At 50.2% G+C, this 9,499-nt stretch overlaps 1 protein-coding gene across 2 annotated transcripts in view; it reads left to right on the forward strand.

Moving 5' to 3' along the window:
* The window catches only part of PRKCE (protein kinase C epsilon), a 570,548-nt gene that overhangs the window by 437,151 nt on the left and 123,898 nt on the right, over nucleotides 1-9,499 (forward strand). The gene's annotated exons all lie outside the window — the stretch shown is intronic.

Raw genomic sequence — 9,499 nt, forward strand, 5'->3', positions numbered from 1 at the left:
GCTCCACCACCAGTGTGCCGCCGTTTATGCCTCAAACGCAAACCCAGTGCCATCAAGTTGGATTCCAACTCATAGGACCCTGCTTTTGGGGTGGTTGTTTTTCTGATAGAGACGTTCCGCCTCTGAGGAGGCTGTGCGTGTCGTACACGCCCTCTGGAGGACTGCGTGGCGTGCTCCCCAAATCCTGTCTCATCCCCAACCCCCTTTCTCCAAAATGATTGTGTTGCTTCAAACAAAGATGGATTGAGGCGTTTTCAGATCTGAGCTATTTCCTAACATACCACGGTCCCCTGAGAGCTGGCCTCAGTCTGAGCAGGAGCCGTTTCTTTACCTAAAAATCAATAATGGATCCTTATCAAGCCTGGAGTTAGATTTTTGTCTCCATCACACAGTCCTCCCAAAAGGTCAGGGTAGAGGGCCGAAGTTCCCACCTCCTCTCTTACCCAGTCAGAACCGACTGGGTGGCCATGGGTTTGGTTTGCGTTTCTTGTAAAAGAGAGCTTCCAAACTCTCCCTGCCTTCCTCCCTTCGTGTAGGAGAATGCATGGCTCTGATCCTATGAACACAATACAAGCACTTCTGTCCCGACCGAAAGGGGAGACCTGGAGCTCTGATGGCAGAAAAAGACTTCCCTTCAAAGGCAGACGTTTGGAAACACCAGCAGCATGCGGTTTTCCCTCTTGGTTTCTGAGCCGGGGACCTCAGCACCTGCTCAGCTCATTAGTTCTGGCTTAGGATCCTCCGTCTGTTGTAGCTAAATGGTTGTTGGATCTGGGGCATTGGATGTAGGACGGCTGGAGGGGCTGGAGGCTAGCTGAGTAGGAGTCTCACGACCTCTCTGTGGGCTCTGTCTGCATGAGCAAATCTAGGGGCTCCACCGCCACACGGTGGCTTCTTACAACAGCTGAAACATAGCAAAGACTCCTGAGCTCATGACAAACTAAGGGCAGCAGTCAGACTCAGACCTCAGTCGCTACCTTCTAACCTCGTTCCCATTCCTCTGCCCACTCTGCCCTCGCTTTTCAATCCGCAACTGGGAAATGACAGATGAACTCACGCCTTTCTCAGCTCGTCATGTGCCGAGCTGGAAGGAGGCTTCGAGGAGACCTCGTTCAGGCACACCCGAGGGCAGTGGTCTCCCGCGCTGACCCAGCGGGTGGACAGGGCTGCTGGAGAGCAGGCTGTACGTTTCAGCCTTCGGCCCCAGACGTTAGCCAGAACACATGTCCTAGGCTTAATGGCCAGGTCAGGTCAGGACAAGAGATCGGCTGCCCATGCAATTTATACCATCTCTGGAAAGCCAGAGCGGGGCTGGCCAGAGTCCAGGTGCTCATTGTGTGGGGAGGGAATGAAATGTTTCCAAAGGAACTGGCTTATTGTTCAGGATGCTAAATATTTATTTGATCCAACCAGACGTCGGTGAAAGACAGCCAAGAAGTCTTCAGTCCCCCAAACCTGGCTTGTAGCGAGGGACCAGGCATCAGAAAGTGGCATGAGAGACCTCCATGGGAGACACTTTCTGCCGCTCACCAGGGTGAGGAGCGCTGGGCCATGCCCCCAAGCAAGATAGCCGCAGGTTCTTTCAGGCTTCCGGGAGCCTCGACACATGCTATGGGTTTGGCCCCATTGAATCATCGTTCGTTTTCTTACTTAAAATTACACCGAAATGAAATAAAATACTTACCTAAACTTTTCTCCTCTGGCCAGAAAAGTTCTTTTCTGCACCTGCTCGGGCCCAGACTGGCCTCCGCTGCATTGCCTCCACCTGGGAACGGGTCTAGCCATTGAGCTCGTTCGAGTCACAAGTGAGGGGCCACGAGTGATTGCCAGTATGCAACTGGCAGGCCTCCTGTCTTCTTCCCAGAATTCAGTTCTGAAAAGAAGAACCGCCCTCGTCACATCCACTGAGCTTTCTCTTGCTTTCGCAGAGGTGAACGAACGGCTGCTCATGTTTTCAAGCAGACCCGAGAGACGGCCTGCCACTTGGGTTCCTGCCTACCATGTCTGTACATCGCAACCGTCTCAAAACTCGGGCCATGGCCTGTGCCTTCGGCTTGACTTTGGAATTGGCTCATTGGGACGAACCCTGAGTCATTTTTGAAATGAATTAAAATCCAGGAGATGGTAAACGTTTCAGAAGCTACGGCCGCAGGTGATTCTCATGGCTGTTTCACGGTTTGTTGCTGCTTTGTGCTCAGTTTCATTATTACCAGGTAGATCGTTGTCCTAAAAACCAAGCACAATGTTACCCCCATGAAAGGACCAAAGTACAAATAAGCAGTGAATTCCAGCTCACAACAGTAGGCCGTCGAGCCGCTGTCTCTAGACCGGCTAGCCAAACTCACTGCCTTCGAGTGGATCTGGAGTCCCAGGGACCAGTCTCCAGAGGACTATGCTGTTTTGAAATCGAGGGCCGGCTCAGTGTAGCCATAGTCAGACGCCAACAGGCGGGCCGTCGAGAGGAGCAGGAGACATGTCCTTCCGTTGTTCGGAGGTCCCCGGAAGTTGAAGTCTTCCACACACGGCAGCCATCTTTCTCTAGCTGTCCAGTGTCCCCTCCCTCACTGCCATCGAGCCCATGCTGATGCAGAGCCACCCTCTGCGGGCTTCAGAGACTGGCTGTTGATGGGAATAGAAAGCCTGTCTTTCTCCCATGGAGCTGCTGATGCTTTCAAACTGCTGACCCTGCGGATCCCAGCCCCACACGTAACTACTACGCCGTCAGGGCCCTTGCCCTAGAGCAGCGGTTTATCCAGGCTGTTCCTGATCGTGGGATCCTTCATGAACATGAGCCCTGCCGAGAATCTCACTGTGTAGAATCAGACAAGAGGAGTCTCCCTTTTTATTGAAGCAACTGGGGGGCTTGGCTGCCTGGTGGCTCCTCCTTGACATCCTTCAGGATTCTTGGGGAGGTGTTTTAATGCCCTCTTCCATGACTGGGGAGAAATAAGGGCTGGAAATCAGGGTACCCCAGAGGCTGGCAATATGCTTGCTCTCCCACCCACTCACAAGGTGACTATGCTTCCCGGCCCTGCTAGGTGGAGGCAACTGTGCCTGACCCTGAGGACAATGCAGTGAGTAAGACAGACACGGCCCCTCCCCTCCTACTGAGGATTCAGGGCTACAGACTCTCAGGAACAAAATCTAGTGGGCGTGCTGGTTTGTGGGTTCCGTAGATGGTCCCTAGCTTGATGGGTCTCAGGTGTGTCGGCTGGCCTTTTTGTGCATAGTCTTGTCCTCAGGAGGCCGTGAGAAGCCTCCCCAGTGTGCCCCCCAAAAGTTCCGCTGTGAGTCTCCAACCATCCCTGGAACAAGGCACCAGACCAGTGTGCGTACAGGGAAGGTGAGCGGCATGATGCCTGAGGTTCTCTACCTAGCATTCTGATCTCTTTATGTTCGGATGACCCCACCTCCATCCACCCTCCACTCCCAAGGTGCCTCAATGAGGCTAAAAGCTTATTAATATGCACTTTCCTACCCTTGTAAGAGTCGCACACAGATCCTTGAACGGTTCTTGCCGTTTACAAAGCACATTCTTGGAAATCGCATCCGCAAGTGGAATGAGGAAAAGCTGATCCCCTCCCCCCCTTTTACAGTTCTTCCTGAATAGTTTGCAGTTAACTGATGTGGCCACCAGAGGGCGGTCACAGTTGGAAAGACAGAACTGAGTGGCTTCCTTCAGGATCTAGGGTCCCCTCAGTTTGACAACGGGTAATTGCAGGACCAGGGAGGAGACTGAAGGTCCATAATGGGTTAGTCTCAGACAGAGAAGGACATTTGCCATTTTCAAGGAGAAATTCAGGAGCTGCCCCGGTTTCCAGGATTGCAGTGAACCTTGATGGATATGATTCTGAGATTTAGGTCAGAAAGAGAGGCAAACAGTCAGGGGCAGAGCTGTGCTTGTCTTTTAAACATGCATATGTAGAAGCGCGTGTGTGTTCCTACTGGGTGTTTTTTGTCTGGCTGCTAATCTGAGAAGAGCTGAAATCATTTCTGGGTGGTTCTGGATTCTGAGCACAGGCTCACAGAGGTATACCTGCGGTCTGGGTCCTCAGAGGGCTGCCTGATGGGTTTGGGGCCTTCCTCTTGAAGGCTCACTCACCTGATGCCTCCTGGATCTTGTCTCATCAGGGTTCAGCTGACGGCGCTTGGGACCCATCTTTGGATAAAGCTACCCAAGGCTTCATGGGGCAGCCTGGTGTGTTTGTTTTCCTCTCAATTGGAACATGGAAGCCCTGCTTGCTCCCTGAGCAGAGACTTCTTTCTGTGACCATCTTACGAGGGTGCTTTGCTAGATAAAGCCACATCTCCACCTCCTTCTGCATGAAGAATCCTGAATGAGTTCTCTTCTGCCTGTATGGCAGTAGCATGGCCCTGTCAAATTCATTTAAGCTCAGAGGTGTCAAAATATCCTGGTAGGTGGGTGGACGCTTCATTTCTAACGACTTCACAGAACCTAGTTCCTCTCGCGTTGTTGCCCGAGATGGCATTCCGTCCGAAAGGCCTGCATTTCCTGGTGGTTTGTACACGTCATTAAGGGCCCTGGAAATACAGTCCTCTTTGTCGATACCCTAACATCACATGGCTACCCTCAGTACTCATGTTCTAGTTCAGTGTTCTCAACTTTCCTCATGCCGCGACCCTTTCATACAGTTCCCCATGTGGTGACCCCAACCATAAAAATATTTTTGTTATTACTTCATCACTGTCATTTTGCTACTGTTATGAATCATCATGTAAATACCTGAGATGCAGGGTGTATTTTCATTGTTACAAATTGAACAGAATTAAAGCATAGTGATTAAATCACAAAAACAATATATAATTATATATTGTGACATATTTATTTCTAATGACAAATAAATGAAATTTTGTCTTGAAGCATGGTGTAGCATGGGTAACAGTCTTCATGCTGCCGGGTGCTCATAGGTGGGTGTATCTGCATGTGGGTGGCCCTGCCTGGAGATGGATAGAGGAGCGGTGTCTTGGTTCCTAAGACCAAGGGAAATATGTGTTTTCCAATGGTCTTAGGCGACCCCAATGAAAGGGTTGTTCGGCCCCCAAAGGGGTCGTGACTCCCAGGTTGAGAACTGCTGGTCTAGGTGCCGTCAAAGTCAGCTTCAACTCAGAAGGACCCTATGTCCTGCAGAACAGAACATACTGGGTCAGTATCCACAGACCACTCCAAATTAAACAGATCTGTTGGCACCGATCGCTTCTTTAATAAACAGCGTGAGATGATAAAGAGCAAGAAGCCTGTCTTGGCGACACATGGTTCAACTGCCCCTGGGGGACTGAGATTACCATCAGAGTTTGTTCCAGAAGCAAATTTGTATTGAATGCTATCTCTTTGCTTGATTAGACAGGAGAATTGGGGGGTAGGGGCGGGGGGTACGAGGGAAGGTTGTCTGAGGATGTTTTACCCTGACTTATGTGGCAGTGAAAGCAATGGGTGATTGGAAACAGCCTCCATGGTCAACACCTGAAAAGGCTGTGAGAAACGGCTGTGATGGCAGAGGTACAGCCTTGGGGCCCTTGATCTTGTAGAGTGTTGGTACTTTACACTCATGTGTCTCTCTTGGCTTGACTCCGTCACGATCTATGGAGCCTTGCTCCCTGAGGTGGCCGTTGCCCAGCTGTGAGCCCGAGGTTTCCACGGACGGGGCTCTTCATTTTGAACTGGCTCTACGAAGGCAAAAGGGTTGACTCTGGTTTCCAGAGACCGTGCTTTTAAGTTATTTGCCCCTTGCACATTCTTGACCCTTCCAAATAGTTTATGGAAATGCTCTTTCATGCTCAAGAGCTGTAGAGTGGAACTCAAAGGGGTCACAGATGCTGTAAAAATCCTTGTCCAAGCTGCTTCGTCTCAAACAGGTAAAAAGAGTTGAGACATGGTTCCTGGGTCACTGAAACCTAAAATCCTGCTTTGGGGGAAGGAGAAGCCGGGGCTGGGTGACTGTTCCAAAATTGCACCTTGAAAGAATGTTGTTTATCTGGTGTCCCAGGGACAGGGAGAGTGTCTGGGGGTGATCTAGGCAGCTCCCCCAAGAATTCCACTGAGAGGCAGTATTCGGGGCTGACAAGTTTCTGTCAGTCTTCGGGACTTGCCAGTTTTTGCTAGCATCTCAAAATAGTCTATCTCCCCACTAGTGAAGGAACAGATCATCTCCATGGGGAGCCTTGCCGCCTTCTCATCTTCCCAGCTAAAGATCTAACAAAGAAACAAAACCCAGTCGTTTTGATAGATGCCTGGCCATTCTTTTCCAAATAGCAAGTCTGTGGGAAGACCGCGCGCAGCAGACGACTAAATCTGGAGGGGAACCTTTCAGATTTCAGCAGAGTCCCCTGTAAGCTCCCATCCTCCACTTGGATTGCCGGGAAAGTCTCTGTTATCTGGGTCCTCAAGATCTGATGTTGCCAGAGGTCAGAAACAGAAGTTTAAAAAAAAAAAGGCAATTCAAACATCTTCCATTTGGAAAGTTATCCTGCAATATTCTCCGCTAGATTGCCAAATCATAAATGTTCTCAGGTGCTTTGAGTCATGTGTCTGATTCCAAGAAGTGTTTGCGCAAGTTTAGAAAATCGAGTGAACCAGTTGATTCACGCTGTAACCCACAGTGCTGTTTCCTGGGAAGCCTGGCTCCGGGGGCGTGGCACGCTGCTGTGTAATTTGTCCCTCTCTTCTGGAGCTAAGCGGGCTCCCCAAGGCCCGTTCGCAAATGCCCGACATCCCTCCAGAGGTGGCACATTCCGAAGGACTGCATGCTGAGAGCCCAGCAGACATGCTACCCCTGGCGTGTGTCTTGAGAGTCTGGGGACAGCAGGAAAAGCACAGAGTAGTGAGGGAGTCCAGGGTGCTGCAGGGCGGAGCGATCACCCCACACAAGATCGGGAAGCGTTTCTAAACTTCCTCTTTATGTTTTGATGTAATGCTCCCCTCCTCTGCTCACACCAGCATGCCCACGCTCCGACCCGCTCAGCTACGGCCGCCCCGCAAGGAACGTGCTGAAGTCATAGGAGCCATCTCCCTCTTCTAAGACCTCACTCCCCATTTTACGAATGGAAATAGATAAGCAGGGTTCAAGTCACATTACGTCTTGATTATTTTTTTTTTTATCTCCGGGTGGGGGTGGGGGTGGGAGAATGGAGCGAGACCCCTCTGCTCCCATTAGAAATCTGACACTTGCAGTCACTTAATAACTTTACATTACTCAGTACATTTTGTCTGCTGCTTGGTGAAAATGATTGATTTCTAGTGCTTGGGACGTGGTCTGTGAACCGATGTGTCCATATATCTCATAAATTTTCCTTGGGGACGATCAGAGCCGAGGAGAAGTCTCTTGAGCTGTGCTGTCAGGCTAGAGGCAACTGTTGTCACTGGCTAACCCCGCCGCCCCCCCTCCCCAGTTGGAAGTACATGGGAACTCTGTAGAGGGCTGTGCGGAGAGGGGGGGGCCAGTTATCGTGGGGAGGTCACTGGCTAAGTCTCCCTCTGCCCCCCCACCCAATGCTTCTGTTTTAACCAAGTTGTCCGAGTACTATCTTATTCCAACAGAGAGCCACAGCAAAAACCAAAAACAGAAAAACCCAGCTCATTTGGGCAGTTAGGGTTGGTGTCGGATCTGAATGACATGGAAGCTTTTCAAAGCGATGACATTATATTGCTTTGGGGTGTGTGGACGGGAGTTAGGGAACTGCTACCAAATGGTGTGATACACAAGTAGGGTCATGAAATGGACAGCTGACGCGGGAAAGATTGGATTGGAGACCTCCGGGGCCAGTGGTGACTGCTCCGTAAAGGAGGGGAGGGTGCCGGCACCATGGCACAGACGGTGCCCGGTTGAATGGGTGGCAGCTGCTGAATTGCTGTGTGTTCCTCTGGGTCCGTTCTCAACAACAATAGCAAAATGATTCTAAAAGATTTTCAACTTCTAATGGTAACCTTTAAAAAAAGAGATTATGACAATTTCATGTGTGGGAGGCACCATAGCCTGCATCTCGTTAAAAAATATGAATATAGTCAAAATACTTTGACTCTAAAAAATATAAATGAGCTTTGACTATAAACAAAAATCTGTTAAGGACTGATTGGCGTTCATGTAATGAATGCAGAAAACTCCAAGTCACTGGGAAAGCTGAGCCCGGGAGCCCCCATTTGAGGGATGACCCCACCCGTGCGGAGCACCTGGTAGGTTGAATTAAGAATGACCAAGCCGGCCTCACTGGGCCAACCAAGAATCTGACGCAAGGTCGGAGGACAATTAGAGTCATGTGAATCTGAAAATACACCAGTCTTCCTGGCATTTCTTGGGTTTCCTGGCATTGGATTGTTTGTAGGTCAGGATTGCAAGAGAATGCACATTTTTTACATAATCCTGTGGCTGGGAGCAGTGCTTCCTCCCTGGCCCCCGATTATCTCACTAGCTGTGGCATTCGTCATACTCTTGTGGGTCGCCTGCACTTTCACCTCTTTGGTGGGTAAAGTTTCCCTGTGGGGTTCTTCAAAGGCAGATCAGCAATGAGTAGACGTGTTAACTGTTCTGTATCCAGGATGAAGAGAAGCAGCCTGTGGGGGTCAGCTGCTGACATGACCCACCAGCAAACAGCTGAGCACTGTCTGCTGACCCTGCTGGGTCTGGTGGAGGACTCAGATAGGGACCTCTGGGCCTGGCTGGATGGTAAGACCCGGAGACAGTATTGAGTTGGGTGGCCCAGGGTCAGGATGTGCCCTTTACCGGGGTAAATCGGAAACATCTTAGCAGAGCAGAAGAAATATTGCATTAACTATATTGATCGATCGGTTGAACTAAGCAGTGATTATGGATTGACTATGACATGCAAAACAAAGACACTCACAAAGAATGATCCCCGCGCTCAAGGTCTGAGAGCCCAGCAGTAACCCTGCTGTTGGGAAGGTACCATTGAGTCAATTCCAGCTCCTACCCCATCCCACTGTGGCCTTCCTCTCTCCCACCGCCCTCTGCTTTACCGAGCATGATGTCCTCCCCCGTGAGAGAGGGAGAAGTAGGCTAGAGAAATAACACCCACTTCAATAGTCCCCTCCGATGTAGCAATATAAGGCAATGGTGTCAGATTGTAATGTACTTTAAAAAACAATAACAACAACAAACATCACTGCCATCAAGTCAATTCTGACCAATAGAAATCTTAAGGACAGAGTACACCTGCCCCCGTTGGTTTTTAAGACTAAATCTTTACGGGAGCAGAAAGCCTCCTTTTTAAAAAAAATTATCTCTCCTGGAGCACCTGCGGCTGAGCTGTGACTCATCACCAGGTGGGTGCTCTGAAGAACCATCAGGAATTCAAAAGAAGGGTTCTTGAAGGTCATCTTTATTTGCACACGTGACACCTGGAAGAGGAGAGGAATCTGAAGTATGTGGCGAGGTGGGCCTTTGAGCAGAGTTAGCTAGATGGCTCGGGTGGGCCTTTGAGCAGAGTTAGCTAGATGGCTCGGGTGGGCCTTTGAGCAGAGTTAGCT

Source organism: Echinops telfairi, unplaced genomic scaffold (assembly GCF_000313985.2).
Source record: "Echinops telfairi isolate 266 unplaced genomic scaffold, ASM31398v2 ScPeMD7_7475;HRSCAF=8513, whole genome shotgun sequence".
Taxonomy (NCBI): domain Eukaryota; kingdom Metazoa; phylum Chordata; class Mammalia; order Afrosoricida; family Tenrecidae; genus Echinops; species Echinops telfairi.